Below are 27788 nucleotides of genomic sequence, written 5' to 3' on the forward strand. Positions count from 1 at the left end.
AACTCCCAGTCTAATTTACAGCATTATGTCTTGAGGACTTGTCGATAGAGGTGGATGTCAGCATCTAAGTTAGATTCAGCCACTCATGCCTCTTGGGCGACTTCACTTTGAACCCTCAAAGTATGACTTAGAGAATGCCAAATAAACACCGTGGTAACTGGTAATGATCTTCTGGGAGATTCTGATAGAGTGTTCACAATGACCACAGGTAAAGAGACTTAATTTTTCAGAAAACAATTACTAAAAAAAACACCCAATGTACAAAATACTTGTGAAGGCAGTGAGTGTGCTTGAAATGTATAGAGGGACAAGTTGGGAGGAGCACAGTTCACCACACGTTTCTCATGTACCAGGTTGGGAGGCGTGACTGGGGTGGAGAAAGGAAAGGAGAGGGTGTGAGAAGGCATGGTGGTAGGAGTAAGGGTGGCCAGTGGGCTCTCTCAGTTGGCACCACGAGTCTTCGATATAGTGACTTGAAGCAAGGGAAGTTATCAAGTCTGTAGTGCCAGATCTCTGAGGGTCTCTGATGAGAAATAGTGAATTTAAAAGACCTACACGAGGGGCACCTGGGTGGCTCAGTCGGTTAAGTGCGTGACTCTAGATTTCAGTTCAGGTTACGATCTCATGGTTCGTGAGTTCGAGCCCCGCGTTGCGGCTCAGTGCTGACAATGCAGAGCCTGCTCGGGATCGTCTCTCACCCTTTGTTGTGCCTCTCCCCCACTCGCATGCATGTTCTCTCTCTCTCTCTCAAAACAAACATTAAAACATAAAAGATACAGAAAAGTGGGAACTAGAAATTGATTCTTTTTAGCCCCATGGAGTCTGGAAAACACGAGTTTATTTCCATCTTTGTCTTCATCAGCTCCTTGATTTAATTTGCCACTTACCTCTGCTATTCGAAATAACTTACCCTTTAATATGGTTGAAATGAGATCCTCTATTTAACTAAAACAGCAGTTATTTGTAGAACATATTAGTTGTGTGTGAACATTGTGGAAAATGTTTTCTTTTATAACTTGTTAGGGAAAACCCAAATGTTGGACTTTTCAAATCCCTGTTTTCTCATTTCCCATCATCAGAATTGTTTTTGAGGAGCTAAAAGCCACTTAGGTTCTGGTTTATTGGGTGATGGAGGGTGAGATCCCTTAAGCTTTTGAGATTTACTCCTTCCCACCAATGGTCAACAGTGGGAAATCACTTGTCGTATTCCCCATTGGGTGATAGGGAGAATAAGACGGTTATTCCTTTTCCCCTCCCTGGATGTGTTCTCTGCCCTCCTCTCGGGTGAGCAGTGGTGCTGTGTCCTCTATGCTTTTGATTAGATTGGCCAGTGGGGGACTTGACAGCTGAGGGTAGGAGAAGGAAGGTACCAGATGTCCTGACCCCTGCTGCCATTTGACTGTGTCCCTTCAAGGAATCATTCTGCTTGGTGGGCACTCTTCCAGGGCTCTGGTGGCACTCTTTTCTCCCTTTTGTCTTCAGGTTGCTCTCTGCCCAGGTAGATAGCCCTTGTTGGTTCCCTTCACCATCCCTGCATCTTTGTAAGTAAGCCCTTTAATCAAGTCTCTTGTGTGGAACTATGTAGTAGTTGCTCCCATAGGAGACACTATTAATTAAAATTTTTTTCAATGTTTATTTCTGAGAGAGAGGGAGAGTGCACATGAGTGGGGAAGGGCCAGAGAGGGAGACAGAATCCAAAGTAGGCTCCAGGCTGTCAGCACAGTGCCCTTGAACCCACGAACCGTGAGACCATGATCTGAGCCAATGTTGATGCTCAACCGACTGAGCCAGCCAAGTGCCCCAGTGTGTCACCATTTTAATATGAAGAAACATAGTGCATTAAATGTGTACCGGATTATAAGATATATCTTGATTGCACCTACATTAAAGTTTGAAAAAAGAGTTGAGTGAAACTTAATAAGCTGCTAATGGTTTTTCATTGTATTAATGATACTGTAATAAATACCTTTGGATTCGAATTTGCCCATATTCCAGGTTCTGTCCTGAGAAGCAAGTTAGGGACATTTTTTAGACTTTTCTTTTTGCCAGATGGCTTTCTCAAGTGTGGGACCTTTTTAGAGTGTCACCACCAAAGTGTTACTCATTGTATCTATCCATGACCACATTGTGTTGACTTTTTCAAAAATCTTTTTTTTAAAGTGTATTTATTTTGAGAGAGAGAATGTGAGTGGGGTAGGAACACACACACACACACACACACACACACACACACACACACACACACACAGAATATTCCAAGCAGGCTCTGTGCTGTCAGTGCAGAGTCTGACACCAGGCTTGATCCCATAAACCATGAGATCGTGACCTGAGCTGAAATCAAGAGTTGGATGCTCAAGCGACTGAGCCACCCAGGCACCCTCAAAAATCTTTAATTTGACACGTCACAGAGATTCCTTTAACCTGGCACAAAAGTGAACATTTTCTACTTCGTTATTGTATCTTTTTTCTAATTTAAAAAATCCACTTTGCCTACTTCTTTATTGGGCTTCATTGTTTTTCTTATGCATAAGCTCTTTGTATAAGAGGTTAGAGGTCAGCTAAATTTTTGGGGGGAAGGGCCAAACAGTTATTACTTTAGGCTTTGTGGGCCATGCAGTTTCTGTCCCAACTACTCAGCCCTGCCATCATAGGGTAAAAGCAGCCCCAGACAATAGGCAAGCGAGTAAGTGTGGCTGTTCTCTAATGTGGCCACTGAAATGGGGATTTCATATAGTTTTTACATGTCCTGAAATCTTCCTCTTGATTTTTTTCAACCACTTAGCTCGCAGATTGTGCAAAAATGGGGAGAAGGCTGGATTTGGCTTCTGGGTCACAGTGTGCCAACCCCTGTAACAGATAACTGATTTAATTGCTGACTGTCTTTCCCACTTCCCTTTTAAGAGCAACATTTTAGACTTGCGGAAGTTTAACCTTCCTACATAATCAAAAAATTTAAACTTTGATCATTTTTGTCATTTAAAAATTTAGGGTGTCCTTGCTCAAGATTGAATCCAAAAATCTACAACTTGACTTTAGTTTTGGAAACTTACTTTTTTAGAGAATTAACTTTTACTCATCTGGAATTTATTTTGGTGTAGAGTTGGATTTGGAGGTCTAAATTTATTTTTTTCCAAGTAGCAAACCACGAGTGGATCATTTTTGAATACTCCTTATTAGTATTGAGTTCCCAGTGCTGCTTTGGAGGCTTTCGATCTCAGCCTTGCACCATGATAATGCCCCCACTTCTCACTTCTGTGCGAGAAGTGTGGCACCAGCCTGTGACATCAGTTCCGCTTCTTGGCTTGTCTGTTTCCATTTCAGCTTTATTGGACAGTCCGTTGGAACCTTCGTAGGCATAGTAGATACATATGGAAGTAGTTCTCTAAAAAAGGCTAGTTTTATGTACACAAATATTACTAATGAAGCATGACAACCTGATCTACACTACGAAATATGCAGTTCAGTTAATAGTTTATATTACAAATGTTGTTTTTTTGCCTTTGGAAAATAATGTATTTTAAATCTATCATCCATTCATCCGTCTGTCCATCTATCTGTGTGTCCATCTGTCCGTCTAGCTATCTATCACAGGTTTACCCTGTAAGGTTTGGCAGGAATTACCTTTTATGTAGTGGTTATAGGTGTGCTGAAGTGACTTGAAATACAAATCAAGGATGAGTGTAAACCCATTTTACTGAGATTTACAAAGCTAAATACGCGGGAATGGTGTGTTTACTCTTGAGAATTAAAACTTGCCTGTTCTCAGTTTAGTTGACTATGAAGAATAGATACAATTTTTTATTTTCTGATAGTAACAAGTTAGTCCTGCTGAACCAGAATGTTGTTAGAGTGTCACTGATGAATTTCACTTTGTGTTCTCACAAAGCTATACTTTTTACAAAATCTTGAAGATTTCTTTCTAATTCTTTGGTTCAGGGAGGAAAGACCGTGCTGCAGAAGCCCTCTTCCGATGAGACTGTATTTGCAGTTAGAGGGTTCTTTCAGGCTCAGGAATGTCTGTATGTTCAAGCAGGTTGCCATGGTGCTGTGTCACTCGAGGTGGCCAACCCCACACGAGAGTTAGAGATGAGTAGTTCTTGGGATACAGATTATGGAAAGTACAACTCGCCAAGATGTTCTAGGCAAGAGGTTGGATGAAATGTCTTAATCCAAAGAGGAAGAGTTATGTTCCAAGGTGCCTTGGGTTTAAATGAGATTCATTGCTTGATTATTCCCCAGATGGGCTGTTAGCTTCGCTTAGGAAACTAGTTCCAATTTTGTGTCTGCAGTGGTCCTCATGTACCATCTGGACTGGTCTCTTAAAATTAAAAGTTATGTTCGATATGATCTTTGGATTTGAAATTTGAAACCTGTTTTTGTGTTTACCCGGACTACAATGAAATAGTTGGAATTTTTGTTCAACATCCCCCACTCTGTATGAATTTGGAGAAGAGTAGGAATGAGTGAAAAATCAACAGGTTCAGATAAAATGAGAGGGCAGTGTGGAAATCTCCTTGAATTCCTGTTTATAAGCCAAATTTATTTTTATAAGCCTTTAACAGAAGACAGCATGTTCTTATTTGGATAATTTGCCCAGGCTTTGTCCTCCTTTTTCATCTGTGCTTCAACTAAATACTCAACTGTGAGATGAATAGGAAAAATGAATTCGAGAAGTAACAAAACAAAAACACCTTGTTTTTTCTCAATGTAAAAGCAGAACAGTCATGTGGACGCTTGTGTTTTTAGTAATTCTCATGAGCTGCTGTCTTTCGACAGTCAGAAAGTTGTTGTTGAAGCATATTTGTCACTACAGAGAGTAAATGGGATTTTGAAGCCTTTAATGTGGTTCTGTAAATGTAAGCCTTGTTGTTTAATCAGGGCATTGCTGCAGAAATGAACGGTGCCTGCATTTCTCTCTCTTTCTCATTTCATTCGGTGTCTTAGATCTAGACTAAGCATTTGAACAGCCATCGCTAAGTATTTCCACATTGGAAAACTAGAAGAACTTGGCTGGATATAGTTCTGATTTTCACGGGAGGGAATTATTTTTCCTTTTTCTGCTTTAGAAGTCATATGTTATATACTTGCTATTAGGGCTGAACTGGCTTGAAAAGTCAAACAGGAATGAGTCTAGCTACTAAATTTAGAGAAGGGATTCATAATTTCTTGATTTTATACAGTGGACAGTATTGTCATTGACTGTTTCATTGTTTCGCTGCTTGCCAAATCTAGAGTGAAATCCAAAGCTGTTGCTCAGCCCTCTGTGGCTCTGGTAATTCATTTCTCCGTGTCCTGCTCATTGCTGCAGATGACTTGTCACCAAGGGTCCTGGCTTAGTGGCTCCTGCTGTGGGCAAATTTCTATATTTCAGAATTCACACATTGTCTTATCCCCCTTACCCAAACTAACAAGTATGTTTTTGCTTAGGGCAAGCTTGAAAGTTCGAGTGTCATCAACATTTTCTTTTTTTCTTTTTTTTTTTTTTTTTCCTCCCACACTTTTTTTTTTTTTTTTTTTTAAATTTTGGGTGGGGGGTGAAGAGGGACAGAGGGAGAGAGAGCAAGACTCTTAAGCAGGGTCCACACTCAGTGTGAAGCCCCATGCAGGGCTCCATCCCATGACCCTGGGATCATGACCTGAGCCAAAATCCAAGAATTGAATGCTCAATCGACTGAGCCACCCACGTGCCCCTGTCATCCACATTTTCTAAGCCTCTTTTCAAGTAGAGCTAAACAAGATTTAAAATAGCTGGGAAGGGGTGCCTGGCTGGCTGAGTCCATAGAGCATGTGACTCGTGATCTCAGGGTTGTAAGTTAGATTCCTGATCTCAAGATTATAAATTTGAACCCCATGTTGGGTGTAGAGATTACTTAAAAAATAAAATCTTAAAAAAATAGCTGGGAAATTACTTTTTGTATTATTTTTTCTTTATTCTCATGTGACCTTTCCACTTACCGTTTAGAGCAACAGTTGTCAGAGCATTACCTAGATTGCGTCATTTTAAGAAACTGTGTTCCCCCATCTGCACGCTACCCCCATCACTATTTCTGAAGTTCTCTAAATGCCTGTCTCGCTTAAGGAATCATAAGACCGTGGAGATAAAGTGCACTTGGCTTGTCGTTCCGTATTCCATGAATTTGTAGACTAAATATATTATTCTTTCTGTGGCTCATCCAGAAGATGTCGTCATCTTTTAAAATTGCAATTAGCATTGTTGTAAAATCGGCCAATGGAAGATGATATATTAAGGTTATGTATGTTTTGGATTTAACGTTGCTTTACTTAAGGATGTTAGAGTTGACCTAATCCTGCTTCACCTGGGATATGCAGGAAGGAAAATTGAGAATATATTTTTTAAAAATAGTTAAATTATAAATGGAAGAATTTGGTAACTGGGTTTGAAAAATTTTGTTTAAAGTCACAAGCACAGATGGTTCACCTGGATAATTTGCAAGGAAACCAGATGGGCAGAATGCAGGGGGAGATTTAGGGAAATAGTCTGGATAATTCAGCTCCTTCCTCTTTCACTATCTGTGTCACTTAGAATAAATTGAGTTTTTTTGCATGTCAGAATTACCTGCCTGAATCGTATGTGAACTTTCCAGAGTAAACATCAAAAGGGAGAAGTTTAATTTTCCAGTATGACATAAGAAAATAAATAAACTGAGGCGGGCTGGGGAAAGTGGTGGAGCACTTCCAGGCTGTGAACCTCTGGTGATTTCCTGGCCATGTCTTGCAGCTTATAGTTTCCTTGTCCTTCCTTCCTCTCCCTGTTTCTCCTTTGCCTCCTTCTGTTACTGCTTCCATTTATCAGTGTAAGGTCTTTGGAGAAAATACAACATCTGTAAATTTCTGGTTCCTTGCGGTCCTTCCCTGAGAGCTGATAGAAAATCTCAGCCTATTTGTTCTCTAGCCATGAACTTGCCAGGGGGAGCCTGGTATTTATTCATTGTTGTATCCCAGGGCTACATGAATGGGGAGAACTGCACTTTATAGAGGCAGTGGGCTGAGGGGAAGGAACATAACATTTGTAGTCTGATTAGTTCTCTGACTTTGGGCAAAATGCTTAATTTCTCTGATCCTTATCTGTAAATCAGGAATAATACCTAATTCAGAGAGATGAGGGAACTACAAGCTACATAGGGGGTAAAGAAAGTACTTTATGTATTGTGGGTTGCACATGGTGGGCCCTCAAAAAACGCTAATTTCTTTCTTGCTAGGCCTTAATAATTGTCCTCTTGGATGGCTAAATTAACATTCAGGTGGTAGTTTTTGAGCAATTAAAATGTAAGACTTTGAGCCTTAAGAGAGGGATAAAACATAAATGATAGGGAGCAGGTAGCATTTGGGTGCACAGGCACTGTTTTAAGCCATGGATGCATTTTCTCAAGTTTAATCTACTCTGCATGACCGAGATATGCATCATTATTATCCCCGGTTTCTGGATGAAGAAAGAACATGGAGAATTAATTGACTTGAGGCAAACAGCAAGTAAGTGGTGAGTTCGGCTGAGGCAAAAAGATAAACTAATGAATATAATACGAGGCACCATATGGCACTTACTCTAAAAAAGTGAATCATCTGCAAAATGAAAAGATAACCTACCAAAGGGGAGAAAATATTTGCAAATCAGATATCTGACAAGGGCTTAATATCCAAAATAAATAAAGAACTCAGTAGCAAAACCCCCAAACAATTCAGTTAAAATTGAGCAGATGATCTGAATAGATGATCTGAATAGAAGAAATAGATTTTTTTCAAAGAAGATCTGTATAGCTGGTCAATTGGTACATGAAAAGATGTTCAACATCACTGATCATCAGGGAAATGTGACCTAAGCCACAACAAGATACCACCTTACAACTTTTAGAATAGCTGGTATCAAAAAGACAGTTAACAACCGTGTTGGTGAGGATGTGGAGAAACGGGAACCCTCTTACACTGTTTGTGGAATGTAAATTGGTGCAGCCATTACAGAAAACAGTGTGGAAATTCCTCAGAAATTTAAAGATGGAACCACCATCTTGTGTGTATTTATCTAAAGAAGGTGAAATGCTAACTCGAAAAAAATACACGCACCCTCACATTCACTGCAATACATTCATTGCAATAGCCAGGATATGGAAACCACCTAAGCGTCCATCATTGGATGAATGGATAAAGAAGATATGGTGTGTGTATGCACACACACATAATGGAATATTACTCAGCCATAAAAAGGATATCATGGCATTTGCAACCATATGGATAGACCTTGAGGGCATGCTAAGTGGAACAAGTCAGAGAAAGACAAATAGTGTATGATCTCTTAAAGGGGAATTAAAAAAAACGAAACGAAACTAGTAAATACCGAGAACAAACCGGTGGTTGCAGGGGTGGGGGCATGGGCAAGAATGGGTGAAAGGGATTAAGATGTACAAGCTTCCAGTTATAAATAAGTCATGGGGATGTAATGTACAGCATTGGTGACTTCAGTTAATATCGTATGTACATTTGAAAGTTAAGAAAGTAGGTCTTACAAGTTCATATCACAAGAAAAATATTTTATAGCTATGTGTAATAATGGATTTAACAAGCTTTATTGTGATGATCATTTCACAAAATATATAAATATCGAATCATTATGTTGTACACCTGAAACTAATGTGTGTCAATTCGGTCTCAAAGTGAAAATGACCAATGATTGAAAAGAGAAGACCATTTTTTCTTTGGCGTGGGTGGGAAAATGAGGAAGGGCTTTAGGGAGAAACTATCATTTCAGGTGGGTACAGAAGGTGTGGGTGTATTGTGGAGAAGTAGAGGTGGGGCCAAAGAGGGAAGAAAGTGATGGTCACAGAAGTAGAAAAGCTTGGGAAGTGCCTGGGAGCAGCAGACTAGCGACTGAGGAATACTGAATGTGTGATAACCAATCCCAGAAGCAGCCCCTGGGGCTTGGGGGCAAGGCTTCCCTTGCCTAAGTCTGTGTTGTGGCAGTGGTGGGGGCTGAACATGGACAGAAGTCCAATCTGAAGCCAGGTGACTATACCAAAGAAAAGTTGTGGAAGTGAAGGGCAGAGAAGTAGAAAGTGGCAGAACACTTGAGCGTTGAGGACATGAGTGAGAATGTTTGAAGTAGTAATTGTAAGGGGAGCCTAGAGAATTCTCTGAGCCAACAGTAGTCTCCACTGTCTTTTTACTCTTTTTTATTTTTAAATGCTTATTTTTGAGAAAACGCAAGCAGGAGAGGGGCATAGAGCAAGAGGGAGACAGAGGATACAAAGCGAGCTCCGTGCTGGCAGTGGCGAGCTTGATGCAGGGCTCAAACTCAAAAACCTTGAGATTATGACCTGAGCCAAAGTCAGATGCTCAACCGACTGAGCCACCCAGGTGCCCCTTATATGTGTCTTTTTAATAGGTGCTGGTGATTCTGGACATGGGTGGGTGCAACTTATTAAATGTTATCTTTGAAGTACTGACCACCAGTAGGAGACCAGAGGTTCGAAAGGTAACTTGGAAACCTCGAATCCCAAATACCAGTGTCCAGTTCAGAGTGGAAGAATCTAATAGGTTGTTGAATGGTTTTTGGGGGGTGGGAAGAGGGACATAGTGTCAAAATGGGGATTATGCTCGAGGAAGATGGATTTGACGTTTGTATGGGGATGCTTTGACTTTTTTTGAAAGAACCTTTAAGTTGGGTGCCTTTACATTGGAAGTGGAATTCATAATTCTTTGCAATTGATTTGATTGGACAGTGGGAGATGAGGAAGGAGAAAAAAAAAATGACTGTTTTTAATTGTTGTTTCATTTAATAGATACTTGCATGAATTCTATGTGGTAGACCAAGTGCTAGGTCCTGGATATGTGGTGCTAAGCAACTGTGTATGTGTGGATCGGTGGGGAGGGATAGAGTGAAAAGTGGCTCTTTCCAGGTTTAAACCTGGGTTTGGGGAAAGTGGTGTAACATTTATTGAAGCAGGGCAGGTAATGAGGAGTTGGCTCCGAGGTCCTGATGATGACTTTTCTCTCAATGAGTTGATTTGCTATGATTGACCTCAGACTCATCAATTGTAAAATTAGACCTCTTGTGCAGAGGCTGGACATGGCCATGGATGGAGAGTGGATCAGAAAACAAGGGTCATGTAGAGATGCTAGGGAAGAGGGCAGAAGACAAGATCTTGAGAGCAAGGCTTAAACTTCAGGGGACAGAAGGGAGAAGCTGCAAGGAGGATTGAGGAGGAATCTGTGTAACTTACATTTTCCTACACGGATTTTTTGAAAGGCAGTTTTCAAGGTCTTTTAGTTTGTTTTGTTTTTGTTTTGTTTCATTTTGTTTTAGGGCTTTAGAACAAGGTTTCTTAACCTCAACACTGTCTTGGCATTTTGGGCCAGATAATTTGTGCTGTGGGGGCTGTCCTGTGAATTGGAGGATGTTGGCGGTGTCTCTGGCCTCTATACACTAGGTGCCAGTGGGTATTCCTTCCTCCTCCCACTTGTGACAATCAAAAATGTCTGCAGACCTAACCCTGTGTGCCCTGGGAACAGTCACCCGTATTTGAGAATCACTGCTTTAGAAGTGATGATTTTGTCATTGTCTCTAATTTTTTTTTCATGTCTGTCCTTCCCAGACCACAGCCAGAGCGGAATTATGGGGCAATGACAACAAAAGGCTTGAACCTTTATTTGGATGCAAGTGTTTTGTGACTCGGTTCCCTAGAAAGTTAGAGGGGAAAGCATTGGAAGTTGCACTGGGAAGCTGGTTCCTTACACAGGAGGCACAGACTTGTAGGACTCTTTGCTTTCAGCTCTTCAGTATGTCTGGGCCCGTGACATGACTGCGCTTCCAGACATCAGAGAGGAATGGAATGGGGGACTTTAGCTTTGGAAGTTTGGGGAATTTATCACTTTTAAAAGGATTATTATTTCACAGAAGTCCCTGTGTAGTTCTTCAGTGTTTTTAGGAAAAAACCATGCATTGAAATGTGTCCTAGCAAAAAAAAAAAACATAGATATGTGGGTCCTGATAAAGTTCCCTTAAAATTCACATTGAACATTTCCCTCCTCCCTCCACCAAATAAATTGACATGAGAAGTGTATACAGTTCCAGTGGTTTCTCTGTAACCAGCACAATACCTTTTCATTTAGTAGATGAACTGAATGGAAATCCTGGCTGTCTGTTATGCTGGAGGGCTTCTTCCCTTTTGATCTTGAAAGAGGAAAGAGAAGTGCTGGGAGGCAAAAAGCATTAGCTTAAATCTGTGCAAGATATCAAAGACTAAGCTCGTGACTATGTCTGCAGCATCTACGCTTTCACTTGAAACTTTTATTTTCAGGTGGCCTATGGATTTCGGTGTGCTTGTTAGGTCAGCAGATGGGGGGAGGGTATGGAATCAGGATGTTCCTCCCCTTCCTTGGAGTTCTCCAAGTGCTCCCCTCATGCCTTTGAACCTCAAATTGATTTCTGACAGGTGCTTGCTGAAAAAGTGGTTGCTGTTACCCGTTCGGTTTCCTGAGCTATTCATAGAGCTGGAGACTTTGTCAGGAAAGAGAAGGACACAGAAAAAGAACTATTTCTAAGTAGTTTCAGTTTTGTGTTTAATCCCTCTAGAAGCCCGCAAATGCCAAGAGTTGGTTCTCATTTATAAATAGTGGTGAAACAAAAGCAAAGAGATATGAATGCATGTGCTCTTACTCAGAGGGCGGGGCTAAGAAACCTAAGCAGGTTTTTGGGGAGCAGGTCTGGGGATCTGTTCTGTCTTTGAAAAGTACAGAAAGTGTCCATTTCACTTCTGATCACTGAATAAGATTGGGACTATCCCCTGAGTGTGGTCCAGCTATTAACAGAAGCAAATGCAGCCCCCAACAGAGTTTTTTGCCTTCAAGACCTTGGGTGGTGGTTACTAGTCCCCAAAAATAGTAGTGAGGGGTAGGAAGTGGTGAGGGAAGATAGGCAGTTGCTGCTGAAGTGAATCTGGCCAGATCCATCCATCTGTTCCCTTTTACACCCTGCCCTCTCATTCCCTCCTCTTTTTTGTTTTCTTCTTATTGTAGAACAATTTTAATTCTTAGAGAAACTGAGGCAGTAGTACAGAGTGCCCATATCGTTGTACCCAGTTTCCACTATTACCCTACCTTAGTATGGTATGTTTGTCACAGTCAGTGAGCCGATACTGATGCATTATTATTAACTGAAATGCATACTTTATTCAGATTTCCTTAGTTTTTTTTTTTTTTAACCTCATCCAGGATATCATATTATACATTTAGTTATCATGTCTTTTTAGGGTCCTTTTGGTTGTGACAGTTTCTCAAAATTTCTTTGTTTTTGAGGACGTTGGGAGTTTTGAGGGGTGCTGGCCATCTTTTTTGTAGAATGGCCCTCAGTTGGGATTTGTCTGCTGTTTTTCTCTGATTAGACTAGGGTTATGGGTTTGTGGGAAGAAGACCTTATGTCCTATTAAGTACTGTTAGCATGAGTTGTCACTGTTGATATTGACTTTGCCTACCTGGCTGAGGTAGTGTTTTCCAGGCTTCTCCACTGTGATCTCTCTCTCTCTCTCTCTCTCTCTCTCTCACACACACACACACACACACACACACACACACACACACACACACACTCCCTCACTCCCTCACTCCCTCCCATTGCTTCTTTGCATACTGCACTCATAGGAAGGGAGTCACTTCCCAGCCCATAGCCCAGGAGTGGAGAGTTAGGCTCCACTGCCTTCAGATGGAGTATCGGTATAGGTCATTTGGACTTCTTCTATGAGGAAGATTGGTCTCTCCCCACCTCCCCTACTTTATTTAAGGTATTCTTTATGTCAATATGGACTCAGATATTTATTTTTTTCTTTGGGTTATAATCCAACACTATTCTATTCAAGTTGTTCCGGTTTTGGCCACTGAAAGCTCTTCATTTGGCTCCTGTGTCCTTTCAGCATATTGTCTTCATTGTTTTATTTATTTGTTTTATGGAAGCTCTTCCTTATTTTCTGACATTACAGGTTTCTCTTTGACTTTTTCTCTGTAATGCTTTCTGCACAGCATGTAGTAGTGACAGGTTATGTTTTGGTCTCATCTCAGCCGAACGGTTTCCCTCATCTTGTGATTGTTTTCTCTAAAACAGATGTACCACAAGCCTTAAGCAAATAGAATTGTAAAAATCAGATGAACTGAAATGTTTTCAGTCAAACTAAAAAGCTCTGCTTTACAGCAAAGAGAAACCAACAAATTTAAAGGCAGCCAACTGAATGGGAGATGTTTGCAAATAATATATCAGATAAGGGTTAATAGCCCCAAAATATAAAAATACCTCCTACCGCTCAATACGTAAAACCCCCAAATCCAATTAAAAAATGGACAGAGGTCTTGAATGGACATTTTTTCCAAAGAAGACCAACAGATGGTCTATTAGACACATAAAAAAGATGCTCAACGTCACTAATCATCAAGGAAATGCAGATCAAAACCACAATGAGATACCACCTCACACCTGTCAGAATGGCTAGTGTGAAAAAAACAAGATAATGAGTATTAGTGAGGATGTGGAGAAAAGGGAACCTGCATGCACCATTGGTGAGAATGTAAATTCATACAGCCACTATGGAAAACAGTGTGGAGGTTCCTCAAAAAAATTAAAATAGAAATACCATATGACCCAGCAATTACCCTTTTGGGTATTTACCCGAGGAAAACAAAACCATTAATTTGAAAAAACACATGCATCCCTATGTTTATTGCAGCTTTACTTACAATAGCCAAGATAGGGGAGCAACCTAAATGTCCATCAATAAGTGGGTAAAAAAGATGCGATAGGTCTACAAAGTGGAAAATTACTCAACCATAAAAAATGAGATCTTGCCACTTGTGACATGGATGGAACTGCAAGGTGTTCTGCTAAGTGAAGTAAGTCAGACAGAAAAAGGCAAACACCATATGATTTCACCCACATGTGGAATCTAAGGAACAAAGTTAACAACAACAAAAACCAGACTCCTAAACACAGAGAACAAACTGGTGGTGGCCAGAGGGGAAGGGGATGGGGGATGGACAAAATAGGTGACAGGATTTAAGTATAAACTTCCAGGTATAAAATCAATAATTGGTGAGGATGAAACGCACAGCATGGGGAGCATAGTACTATTGTAATAACTTTTACAGTGGTACGTGGTAACTACACGTGTGGTGGTAAGCATCTCACAATGCGTATAATAGTTGTATCACTATAGTATGCCTGGAACTTAGAATCTTGTATGACAACTATACTTCAATTAAAACCTGTAAAAGGGACGTGGAACTTCAGCATGTTATGAGGCTCTGCCTATTTTTTGACTTTGAAACACATCTTTAAGATTCTATCTTGGGCCTTCCCACGGCTCCAATATGCGCCTTTTGAATGAACCAGAGCTCATTCCGTGAATGCAACTCCGATATTGCATTGTCAGTTGTCTGACCAATTTAATGTATATCGGTTAACAAGTTTTTGCTTTCCTACAGAAACATTTTGGGTTAAGGTAATTTTCTTGTGTCCCCCTCCCCACATACAGGATAGCATTGGCTCACAAGTACTGACATCTACAGAGAAGCAACTTCTGGAGAAAGTAGACACCAAACCGAGTGTAAATATGAAAAACAATGAGGGAACATAAATAAGCTTTCTGGTTACTGTCATCTCTTCTTTCTTCCTATTACCTCAACCCTTAAAATGATCTCCTTTATCGTAATCAAGTACTTGTGTCATTAGGTTGCCAGTAATGGATGGATGAATGAGTGAATGCATGATGGGAACCATGCAGAATTCTGATTTGGGAAGGGATTCAAAAGCTTTATCTTTTGGATAATTCATATGAAAGATTTCGTAGACTCTAAATGGTGAATGTGGTGGTGGCATTAAACACAGCAAAGGGGGAATGGAAAACCTTATTTACGTTGTTAAAATCCAGTGGGGATTTGGGATGTGGTCAGCCGCAGTCCTAGAGGAAGCACAGGAAGAGATTTGTAACTTTTAATGTTTATTTTATTTATTTTGAGAGAGAGCATGTGAAGGTGGGAGGAGCAGGGAGAGAGAGAGAGAGAGAGAGAGAGAGAGAGAATCCAAGGCAGGCTCCACGCTGTCTGTGCAGATGAGCTGTGAGATCATGACCTGAGCCAAAATCAAGAATCAGAAGTTTGCCAACTGAGCTACCCAAATGCCCCAGATCTGTACTTTTTATCTGTTTATAAATAAATCTATATCACATATACATATTAAGATTTTTTTTTTTGTATAAAGAGGAAAAGGCGGTGAAATGTGACATTTTGTAACACATATTGCACTACGCTGCGAGATGGAGAGCATTGGCATTGATGTTTCTCGAAGGGGTGGGTGAGTTTTGGAAGGTCAGGTGAGCAGTGAGCCCTCCCTGGGATGGGCTTGAGGCTGTTACTCATCTTCTTTCTCTTTCATTTTTTTTTGCATCTGTCAGGGGTTCTCACTGGTCTTTGTTCACTTTTCCTGCTTCTGAAGGGCATGGTGCATGCAGGACTCATTTGCATTCTGGCATGTTGAGGAGAAAAATGTCTGCTTGGGGACAAATGAGGAAATGGCTGGTGGTCTTGCTGGCATTGGAAAGCTGCCTTGTCCACAGCATCTAGTTGCATGTGTGGACTCTCAGGTTCTAGAAGTGAGTTCTTCCACTTTTGTTGTTGTTGCCAAAATGAGGCTAGAAGGCTGGATTAGGAAGTGCTTGGGAAGCAAAGATTCTTCTGATATTCAAGGCTTCTCCCTTTCTGGTTTTTCTTCTGTCCTCTGTAGGCAGCCAATCTGGTTCCTGTCCTTTTGCTGACCAATACCTAGAATGTTAACAGAATGACTCATGTTCCCAACATCCTGTCCTTGTTCTAGAGAAAGGGAACTGTTTGCCTTTGGAAAACACAAAGCTTACCTCTGTGGAAAACCCCCAAAACAAGCATTGCTTTGACACAGTTCTTCTTAAATGATGTCTTATGATTTGTTTGGTGTGACTTTTTAAAAAAACGTGAAAGTGTTAGGTTTTTCTGTGTGTGTACTGTGTGCACCAGGCGATGGAGAAATTCAAGAACTCTGGATGTGGGAAGGACTTGGGAGACCATCTGGTCCAACTCTCTTTTCTCCCTCTTCTAGAAACAGGCCTAGGTGAAGTAAAGTGATTTGAGGTCAGGAAACTGGTCGGTGATCATCAGGACTGAATACTACCTGAGTCTCCTGCTTCCTGGTTCTGGGCCATGACTTAGTGGTTCGTGGTGGGATTTTGAGTATCTCATTTGCCTCATTAGAGGTTCTGACTACAAAGAATGATCTTGATGTCACTGGGTGTTTACAACTTCATATAATCCAGTAAAACGGTTAAGGATACATGACATCATATATTAAGTTGTCCCTCAGAAGCTGAGGGGATGGAGAGAGATGAGAATTGTCCTGAGGGTTAGGACATTCTGTCACACTTTAGCTTCCAGACAGCCTTTGAGCAAGTCTTCTCTCTTGGGACTGGACTCAGAAAGGTGCTGGATTTGATGATTTTTTTTGTTGTTGTTTCAAGGTCTGAAACGTGATCTCGTGTTTCTATGAACATAGGTTGTATATCTTTTTTCCCCACAGTGAAACAAAACATCTGCAAAGTGGGTAAATCGTTTTTCTTTAATTGCAGTGTGCTAGAACATGGGTTTTATATTATTTACACAGGTGTTGTTTTTCTTACGTTTGTTTTGAGAGAAAGGGTTCACGAGAGGGGGAGGGGCAGAGAGTGAGAGGGAGAGAGAGAATCCCAAGCAGGCTCCATTCTGTCAGCACAGAGCTTGATGCGGAGCTAGATCCCACGAACTGTGAGATCGTGACCTGAGCCAAAACTGGGAGTTGGATGCTCAACTGACTGAACCACTCAGCTGCCCCATAGATGTTGTTTTTCTTGTCAAAGAGGGGGCTACCTCAGTTCTCAAAGTTACCTGCCGTGTTGACTGGCATTCTGAGAGAGGAGAGGTGTAGTCATGTAGGGCAGAGTTGGGGTTAGAACAGGCAGAAGAACCCTGGGAGAACAGGAGGCAATTAGTGTGGAAGTTATGGACCCATCATGTAATCTCACCCTTCTGGTGTCTTTTTTTTTTCAACGTTTTATTTTATTTTTGGGACAGAGAGAGACAGAGCATGAACGGGGGAGGGGCAGAGAGAGAGGGAGACACAGAATCGGAAACAGGCTCCAGGCTCTGAGCCATCAGCCCAGAGCCTGACGCGGGGCCCGAACCCACAGACCATGAGATCGCGACCTGGCTGAAGTCGGACGCTTAACCGACTGCGCCACCCAGGCGCCCGGCATCTAGTGACTTAAATGCTGTGCTTACTCATATTTGGCTGGTGCCATGAAGACAGTGGTGGCAGTTCCTTCTGAGCCCACACTATGGTCTTCTAGATGTGGACTTTGATCACCGTACTAGAAACGGTCTGAACGGTGTTGGAGAGTGAATCACAGCTTTTGCCATTATTACCTCCATTTTACAGATGAGAAATTTGAGTCCTAGGGAACGTATGTACTTACCCCAAATCCTGTAGCTGGTGTAGGTGAGATCTCTAACCCACGTCTTTCTGACTTAGGGTGTGTGCTAGTACCTTCCAAGTGCTGTGTGCTGCCTGCCGGATTGTCAGTATTCCATGTGTCATTTGCCTTTTTTTCTTACTGATTAGGAGCTCACAGTTTCTAGCGCCTGGCATAGAACTCTGACAGAAACATTTTTATTAATGATTTAAAGGTAGTGAATGTAATGAACTGAAAGGAAAATGAAAGGCCAAGGCTGCTGAGTTACTCAGACGTATACTGGCTCTGTCAATCTGTAACCTTGGGCAAAAAAGTAACTTCTCCAAGAACCAATTTCGTCGCCTGAAAGAGTAGGGAAACTGGTATTTGCTGCACTGGGCTGTTGGGACATTGAACTTTTTGCGTAGTGCTTAGCCGGAAATAGGTAGTGAGTGGTCGCCATGATACTTAGGTTGATGTTTAATAAAAACCTGAAAGATTGCTTTGACTTTATCTTTTTTTTTTTTTTTTTTTTTTAAACCTCCTAAGGACAGAACATATCATTTCCCCTAAATGCCTGCTCAGAGTTCTCAGTAATAGGATGGACATGTCATTGATGGAATAAGAGGGTTAAATGCTATCACATACCTTTTTTTCGTTGACTCTTTCCTTTTCTTTCCCAAGTCATTTGGGAAGAACTCCTGCAGCCTGATGCCCTGTGGAGTGCTGGCTCCAGCTTGGCAGGCTGACTCCTGGCAGGGCCCCCCTTCAGGGAGCGGGATGGAACTTGTGTGGTGACCTCTCTCTTTTCTTCAAGCCCCTTTGCTCTGTTCACTTTTCTTAGTTCTGTGGAAAAGTTCCCAGAGCTTTACTTCTGCTCAATTGTGGTCCAGTAGCCGGAAGTGGCCATTGCATTAAATGGAAAGAAACCTGCTTCTGCCTTTGTTTTTCAGCACTTTGGGATTGGAAGTTTGGTCTGCCACACTGGTCGGTTGGCTCCTGCTGCTGCTGTCACGGACTACCTCTTCCTTGTGCTCATAAGCCACTAACAGTACCCTTCTCGTGGGTTGGCGTCAGCTCATTCATCAGTTTCATCTAAGGAATAAATCTCGATCTCCTTTTCTTCAATTGCCTGGGAAAAATGGATTTTATAGGTAGACAAAATTTATCACGGTGATAAGAAATAAGACCAGTCATCAGTGCAGTAGCTGGAACAGCACAGGTACTCAGTCTGTGAGAGAAACTCTAGGTGACTATAGTTGTTGTGGCTCTACAAACACATTCAGTATTTTGAGAGACTGAGAGATCTGTCAAGGATGAGAGTTGCGGGGTGCCTGGGTGGCTCAGTCGGTTAAGCCTCCGACTTCGGCTCAGGTCATGATCTCATGAGTTCGAGCCCCATGTTGGGCTCTGTGCTGACAGCTCAGAGCCTGGGGCCTGCTTCAGATTCTATCTCCCTCTCTCTCTGCCCCTTCTCCATTCATACTCTGTCTCTCTCTCTCAAAAATAAATAAAACATTAAAAAAAAAAAAAAGGATGACCGATTCAGTAACTTGAGTTGGAATTTTACTGTTCCATCTCTCTGAGTGACCCATGAGGATGGGAAAGTGCCAAGGAATAGCAGTTGGGTGAGTGGATTAGTGTAACTCCTAACTTGGAATAAGGGACATACTGGAAAATTAACAAAGAGCCTTGAATTAGCTGCTGCTTGTAGAATAATGAACACATGTTGAATAGTTGTGGTTGGTTATGATACATACCACTTGTTTCAGTCTTAAAAGAACTTTTAAAAAAAGGCTTTATTTTTATTTATGCATCTTTGGGTGCACAAGCAGGGAAGAGGGGCAGAGGGAGAGTGAGAGACAATCTTAAGAGGGCTCCATGCTCAGCACGGAGCCGACATGGGGTTTGATCCCGTGACTGAGATCATGACCTGAGCTGAAATCAAGAGTTGGACACTTAACGGACTAAGCCACCTGTCACCCCTAAAAAAACAAAAACACACTGTAAACAGTGACTCTACCTTGTGTTCATCAGAGCCTAATGTTCGCTTCCATGTTTTTGTTGTGTTGCTTTTTGTTGTGTTTTGTTTTGGTTTTTTGGTTGAGCGAGTAAGCTTTGCCACTTGGTTCGTAAAGCATCTCTGAATGTCAAGTCTCTGGGAAGTGAGAGTTGAAATGACAGTATCTAGAGCTTCACATTTGCTGGTAAACTGCTGGCTTAGCATTCTTCTATTTGTTTTTCCCAGGCTGTAGACTCTCTCAATCAGAAATAAAATGCAACAATTGTGATTTTTGTGGGTTTTTTTTTTCTTGAAGTAGTTGGTTCTGACCGTCAGACTTGAGTGAAATGCTCGCTGTGCGTTCATTTCTTTTGTGTGTGTGTATGTGTGTGCATTGATTTCTAAAGCCAATCTTGAGCAGATACTGAAAAAAATTGGGAAATTTATTAGTTCAAAGAAGTGTTAGCAGTTGGCTTCATAAAGTTTTCTGTGGCTTTGAGTTGAGTCCAGAGCTGTTGTTGGACACTATGCATCCTGTCCCTTCTTATCTCTTCATTTATTTTATTTTTTTAAATATCCATTTATTTTTGAGAGAGAGAGAGAGAGACAGAGCATGAGTGGGGGAGGGGCAAAGAGAGAAGGAGACCCAGAATCCAGAATCTGAAGCAGGTTCCAAGCTCTGAACTGTCAGCACAGCCAGACACGGGGCTTGAACTCATGAACCGTGAGATCATGACCTGAGCCGAAGTTGGACGCTTAACCGACTGAGCCACCTCTTTGTTTATATAACAAGATACTTAGGTGGTCCAAAGAAATCAAAATATGATCATTCCAGATGATTAACTGTTTTCTGCCCAAATCTAACTGCCTTGTGCATGGCTTACAAACATTCCCTCTCCAGGGGCACCTGGGTGGCTCAGTTGGTTAAGTGCCTTTGGCTCAGGTCATGATCTCACAGTCCATGAGTTCAAGCATTGCTTTGGGTTCTGTGCTGACAGCTCAGAGCCTGGAGCCTGCTTTGGATTGTGTCTCCCTCTCTCTCTGCCCTCTCCCCCGCTCACACTCTGTCTCTCGGTCTCTCAAAAATAAACAAACATAAAAAATTTTTTTTAAAAATTCACTCTGTGGAAGATTAGGAAAATGGCAGCTGGCAAAACCAACGTTGTATCAAGGTGATATAGTACCCCTTACTAATTCTTTGTATATAGCAATGTGTTTCTTGAGTGAGGAGATAGAGAAGGTAAAATTGTGGCCCTTGCCATAGACTAAATTATGGTCTGAGAGTTTTAGAAGCTTAAAGAAGAGGCAAAGAGCAAGGAGTGAGTTTTGCCAACTGTGGAGGAAGTGAAGGATTGTGATGCAGTCATGGGAAAGGGTAGGGGTGGTGGAAGGTTTTATCGTCAGTAATGTAAGCTTCCTATTTGATCTTGGATATAGTTGAATATTAAGTGGGCGTCTACAGGGCTGCTAACGGTGACTGTGGGTGCCAGAAGGCATGGTGGAGTGGTCAGTTCAGCAGTGATGAAGACCCGGTTTATCACGATGCAGCTGCTGATACTGATGCTTTATCAAGCACTTAGCACATGCCAAGCACTTGTTTGCTTTTCCCCTTTAATCCTCGCACTGACCATTTTCAGATGGTAGTTTAGAGGTGTAAATCATTGGCTCACAATTATGCAGCCAGTTGGAGCTGAGATTTGAAATTGTGATGTAACACTGACCCCCCCCCCCCCATGAAGTCAAGGTTATCAACATAAAGAAGAATTAAACTAGAGGAATATTTCAGAGACAGAAGCCACAATGTTTAGTAACAAGTGTGTGAACTTGAGGCAAAATAAGGACAAAGATAATTAAAAAAAAATTTTTTTTTACATTAATTTATTTTTGAAAGACCACACAGGCGGGAGAGGGGCAGAGAGAGAAGGAGACAGAATCCAAAGCAGGCTCCAGGCTCTGAGCTGTCAGTGCAGAGCCCAACATGGGGCTCAAACTCACAAACTGCGACATCATGACCTGAGCTGAAGTCAGATGCTTAACCAACTGAGCCACGCAGGTGCCCCAGGAAAAAGATGATTTTTAACATTACAGTTCTGAAGGAAAGGCAAGATCATAGTGCTCGTGATGGGGTATAAAGAGTAAACAACAAAGTTCTGTCTTGGGCATGTTTCTGGACTCCTCTTCCTAGAGAACAGCCTTTTATCAGTGTTAATTTCATCTTCTGGCTTTCAGAAAACAGCTGTCACTCCAAGTGCTTGTTGTCAACATGGAACACAGGTTGTGAACATGCTGCTTTTGTGCCAAACTCCTGTCACATGAAGATGTTGACTGTAGCAGCAGACCAGTCCCCATTGCAGCGGAGCCCAGATTTGTGCATCACACCATCATGTTGTCCTCTGATTTAGCCAGTGATCTTACTGGTGTCTCTTTCCTGCTGTGAAGTGATTGTGGTGAGAAGACCCTCCTCTGGAAGGATTGCATTTATTCTAACTTCTCCAGATGAGCCTTTGGTCAGAGTTGACGCTGGGTGGATGCAGCATTCTGAAAGGCATTGTGGGAAGGGCTCCGGCATTCTCAGGCCTGACTGAGCAACATTAGCTGATCAGATTTCTCCCTGACTTGGGAACAATGCTGACGAAATCTGGAGTTTGGTATTGTGCCTTCGTTAGTGAGCCTGTCAAGGGGCCCAAGCCTGTTTGACCACCGTCCCTCCCCACCATGTCTGTCTGTGCATGGCTGTTTGGATTCACCATGCATCTTTAAATGTTTTTATTTTCTTCATACAAGCTTATTTTCTTATTTTACTGGGTGAAGAAATCAGTCTTCCCCACTGAAGGATTTACTTGATTAAAAAGTCTCCCCTTAGAAGAGAATATTAATGCTATGAGTAATGTGGCCTTACACGGCTGGCCACCTGCTTAGAGGCGTGCTTCTGCCTTTTGCCCTAAATTATTTCTTCCACCTGCTTGCTACAAAAACCACTGAGTGTGCTGGTAACTGTTAATTACCTCCATTTAAAGAAGAGCAAGCAAGCCACCTGCCTCCCAGGTAGTCTGTGGAATGCTTAAGGAAACACTCTTGTAAGGAAATATTTTCCTTTCCCACCCTGCTCACCCCCAGCAAGTATTTTTAATTAGGAGAAACACAGGAAGCCATCAGTTAGTTTGCATTTCCTTTCCTAAGAGACAGCCAGCCAAATATGCAGTCCTGAGAGAATTAGGTACAGGCAGTAAGTTTTTGATAAGAGTTGTGAAAAGAGAGAAATTCTGCGAAGGGAAAGTGAAATGATGTACCCCAATGAAAGTCTGAACCAATAGCAGACATAATTGCTTGTGTGTTTGGGTGTGTGTGTCAGTAACGTGGTGAGGGTTTTACGCACCATCAGGGGAAGAAGAACGTTGGAAAAATTGCAGATGTTTCTTCCAGACAAGAAATCCATCATTTCCTTTAAGAATCTACCCATTGCCCACATTTGCTCATAATATCCATTGATTTAATTGACCAGACTCTCTTCACAGTTAACCCACTTTGGGCTATGTGGGTAAGCCAGCAGGATTATAGTTGAGCTCAGGTACTGGGGCCTGATCATGTGTTCACTTTACCAGCTAGGGCTTGGTGCTTTCCCTGCCCCCAGCTTCACCTCCATTTTACTCCAATGAAATCTCAGCAAATTCCTAGCACTCTGAATGGTGCAGGTTACGTCAGTAACTCTTCGGTAGCTGAGCACATGGTGGTACCCTTTTATTTGATGTCATAAAATAACCTTTGTACCTTTTGGATTCGAGCTTTTAATTGAATTTCTAGCTAATTCCCCGATGAACATTTTAAGTAAGCAGGGGTGTGTGTTAGCCCTAGTGTGTAGCTTGTGTGATCAGGGGAGGTGAGCCCGTTGTGGTGGCCTCTACTCCCCAGCTGAGATCATAAAAACACCCCAAGCGTTATTTGGAAGTCAGATGCTAGGTCACAGTCCTTTTGGGGGTTAAGCCCTTATGATTTCCTACCCAGGGGTTCTTCATCAGCCGGAATGCTAACTAAACTGCCATTTCCTGTACTGTGTTATCACTTATTAAATTTGTTGTTCTTTGTATAACCTGTACAGATGAGGCTGGTTCTTGATCTTCTGTGCTGTCTTTGAGCTCATGGCAAATGGCATTTGGAGCCCTGTGAAGGCTGACCTTGTGTATTGTTTTCATAAGGTAAACAAGGCACAGAAAGAACACCAAAAGATAGGCTTTTCCCCAAGGGTAGGAGGGGAAAAGGAAGATAGACAATTTGCAGTTTATATAAGAATCTCATTTGGGTGACGTTTACAGGAGAGTATTTTCTGATTCTGTCTTCAGTCTTATATCCTACCCTTTCGTTCCTCCATACTTGTTACATAATATATTAGTTTTTTAAAAAAATTACAAACAAAATTTATGCTAGTCTTCTGTTGAATTGATTTTAACTTTTTCCTGGATTAACCTATTTTTAGAGCTTCTATTAATAAGAGACATATGTGTTTCTAAAGACAATGAAATTCATTTGGGACAGGGGAAAGGCAAAAAGAATTTTTGGTTCTAGTCTGATACATATTCTACAACCAGATGGTTAGGGATTCAAAGATTTTTGATCTATCAAGCAGCAATTTTATAACAGGCATTTCTGACAATTCAGTATTGATGAATATCAAAATAATTAAAGACTCCCATGGAATATTAAGCCTGTCCATTTCCTTCTGTCCTGCTTCCTTCTTCCACATCCATTTCCTGTGTCACCTCTTTCTCATTTCTGTAGTTTGTCCATGCTAATTCAAGTATTGATGTGTTTCTATTCTCCTTTTCTTCCTCCTTGTGCCCCTGTGTGCAGAAGGCAAGACCAATGTTAACTGGTCTTGGTAATGTATTGAAGTTGTTTCCATTTTCAGAGAAAGGACAGGGAATAGTCTTCATCTCGGTATTTCTTCATCGATAGGTGAAAAGTTTTGTGTATAACACAGCAACCCTTCTCCCTAACAAAAAACTGGAGAGAACTTTTGGTAGGGAAAAATGGAGAAACTTGGATTGACCAAGGCAGAAAGTTACAAGAATACTTGTCTAACTAATAGCTGTGTTAAAGAAAAAATCATTTTTTACAAGTGAAGAAATTTATCTCTTAATATGGTAATGTTAAGGTAAATAGAGGTAAACTGAAATGGGCATTTATTTTCATAATCTGTCTCAAGCAAATGATCAAACATTTCTATTGCCATTCGTTTGAACCGTATGAACCTGCCATTGTTACAGGTCAAAAATAGTTGAATAACAGGAATCTCAGGTGGTTCAACCCAGCAAACCTGATGAGGAAATGAGGAAATGTAGACCCAGGAGGGTTAATCAGCTACCGCTTGTACCCTCCCAACCTTCTGTCCTTGAGCTCAGTAAGCAGTCAAAGTTCATTTGATTCTCTCTCTTCCTTTTTCCTCCTTCCTTCCTTTCCTTGAGAATTAACAGATATAAAGGAATAAAGGATATCTTTGTAGGAGAGACTGTTGGAAAGTCAAAGTGACTGATATATTGGAGGGTGAGCGGCAGCAACAAAAACTAACTCTCAACACTAGGACGATAATTACACCAACATTTAAAGACAAGGATACAATGGAGCCAGCCTCTATAGAAATGAGTGTATTTAGTCACTGGTCATTTTGTTGGATTGTCTGAGCCACATCATGTTGTCCTTGAGGAGCACGGATTGTGCTATTTTTCATTGCATTCTTGACATGCTTAAAACAAGGCTGCTACAATCTACTGTAGTTGATTGATGCCGGGAACGGGAACGTTTGCTGCACCTAACAATAGCCCTTCTCCATGAAACACTCCATTGATACTTTTAGAACTCATTACTGCTAACCAAACAGTAGTGGTTTTATTACTGTACGAACGGAGCCTGGTACTTGGAGGCTGGGACCTGGGGGAGGGGTGAGGGCGGGACAAGGAATGTGGGCAGGGAAAAAGGACCCCTTTCCATGATTGGTAGTGTCCCCCAGAAAAGTTGTTAGGCAGGTTCCAATAACACAATGTGATAATTTAGATACAATGAAGGAATTAATATGCATGTGCAAGGATGCACTAAATGAATTATTCCTAGCTGGGAGGAACAAGGGCTCTCTCAGTAAAGAGTCAGCAAGACAGCAGAGTTTTCTATGGCCTTTCCAATAAAGTGATTTGCTTTCTTAAACAGTGCATGGAGGCAGACAAATGAGTTGTGAAAGATAGAGATACTGATGCACACAGGATTGTGCTTGAATTGGCAGGCTCCTCCTTGTGGGCACCAAGACAGACCCAAGTGACAACTTTTAGCCTCTTTTCGTATTTTTTGTAATGTACTTGCGTCTCTCCTTCTCTCCTTTGTTTTTACCTGTTATTCTAATTAAAGTAGTTTATTCATTTACCTTTCATGAGGTTACTGATATTTGAGGTTTTATCTACCATCTTACAGTTTGTTTTCTATGTAACCTGTTTTATGTTCTTTTCTCTCCTTGACTTTTTTTGGATTAAGCAAAAAATTGTGGTTCCATCTTTCCTGGTTATTGACTTACTAATTCTTTTCCTTTTTTTTTTTTTTTTTCCCCCCATGGTTATCTCCAGGAGTACAGGACGTATCCTTGACTGCAGTCTAATACAGACTTTTCTTTTCTGTCTTTGTTTTCATACTGCTCGTATTTGGACAAGTTCATGGTTTTTAACGAACCTAACTGGCAGTAGAATAATTATGTCCATATTTCCTGCTTGAATCCCTCCCACAGGAACTGTTATTTACTGAAATTGCTTATAGTAACTCTCATTAAAGCTCTCATCCAGTGTCACCTGCCCTTGGAGATGCTCCAAGTGGATGTCCCCACTACTGACTTGTTGGCTCTCTGGAATAAATATGGAAGCTTTCTAGTGTCCCCATGAAGACTCTCAGCTCTTCAACAACAAGGATGTTACTATCCCTTGTGCCATGACATCCGGTGCACAGCAGTCCATCAGGGGAAATCTGAATAACCAGGCTCACTTAAACCAGATACTAGGGCCCACCTTAGAGTCAGGGTGCATGCTGGAGGGCTTTAGCCCATTTTAGTAAGCTCTAATGTTAGAGCTCTACCAGTTGCTACCAGTCTCTTCTAGCTGTTTCAGTTGAATCAAGGTGGTCAATGGCTTTCTTATCTCTGGTCATTCTGTTCCATGCACACATTAACTTTCAGCCGTAGTCACTCACTGGTGGCCACCTGTAATGCTATTAAAATATTTTTATGAAGTGACAGAACCCTTGAGTATCTATTTGCTGCCATTCCAGGGAAATATGAGGAAAGTGCATGAAAATAATGTATAGAAAGATCCTTAAGTTTCTCTGGGACTTGTTGAGATTTGTGTGCCTGAAGCGTATAAATATGATAAAATCCCAATACACAGTATCTCCCCACAGAGTCTTCTGTGTGTAGGCCACTAATATTTAGGTCATTTTAAGCTGTAATGAAGAATACCCTTAGTAGAGGTGTTAAGCCTTGTCTTCTGGTGCAGCTTTATGTCAGGTCTGTTATGTAATTGGTTTTCTTTAGTAATCCCAGAGATGACTACATATAATATATATGAGTATCCACTTCTCAATGACAGAAGGCTTTTTTGAATCAATGCAGGTTCTTTGCTTGGAGACAGTATACTCTCTGCAGAAACAGTTGGATTTGTCAAAATCTAAGTTCCCCATCCAGCTTTCCTAGTTTTTGAGTACCTGTGAATATGCTGTATTCTTTCTTACCTGTGCAGTAGGGATAATACTCAGCTTAATTCATAGGCTTCTTATAAGTCTAAAGTTCTATATTGGTTCCTAAAAGCAGTTTTAAACACTGTGAGTCACTCTGTAAATGCGTTTTGTGCATTTTCTCCCATTTCACACCACTAGGTGTTTTCCATTTGGACAACTTAGGATATAGGCACACTTCCAATAGAGCTTGCTCACGTTTATTTTTGAAGTGGGTGGTGGAACATTGAAACCATTAACCAATACTGAGTTTTAAGAGAATCTCTTTCTCCCTTTATTTTCTTTTTTAATGTTTATTTTTGAGAGAGAGAGTAAGAGTGGGGGAAGGGCAGAGAGAGAGGGAGACACAAAATCTGAAGCAGGCTTCAGGCTCTGAGCTGTTAGTACAGAGCCTGATGCAGGGCTTGAACTCATGAATGGTGAGATCATGACCTGAGCTGAAGCCGGACACTCAACTGACTGAGCCACCCAGGCGCCCCTCTCTCTCACTCAGCATAATTATGCTATACTTGGTAGCTTCTCCAAGGACA

General features: G+C 41.5%; 1 protein-coding gene and 1 long non-coding RNA gene across 12 annotated transcripts in view; one reads left to right on the forward strand and one right to left on the reverse strand.

Moving 5' to 3' along the window:
* Window positions 1–27788, forward strand: part of FMNL2 (formin like 2) — a 314932-nt gene that overhangs the window by 51039 nt on the left and 236105 nt on the right. The window lies entirely within an intron of this gene.
* On the reverse strand, window positions 2572–27610 carry LOC123598932. Its single transcript, XR_006712883.1, has 2 exons — window positions 27499–27610; window positions 2572–9372 (listed from the first exon to the last, which is right to left on the reverse strand). It is a non-coding gene; the product is annotated as an uncharacterized LOC123598932 (long non-coding RNA).

The sequence above is a fragment of the Leopardus geoffroyi genome, chromosome C1, assembly GCF_018350155.1.
Source record: "Leopardus geoffroyi isolate Oge1 chromosome C1, O.geoffroyi_Oge1_pat1.0, whole genome shotgun sequence".
In the NCBI taxonomy this organism is placed as follows: Eukaryota; Metazoa; Chordata; class Mammalia; order Carnivora; family Felidae; genus Leopardus; species Leopardus geoffroyi.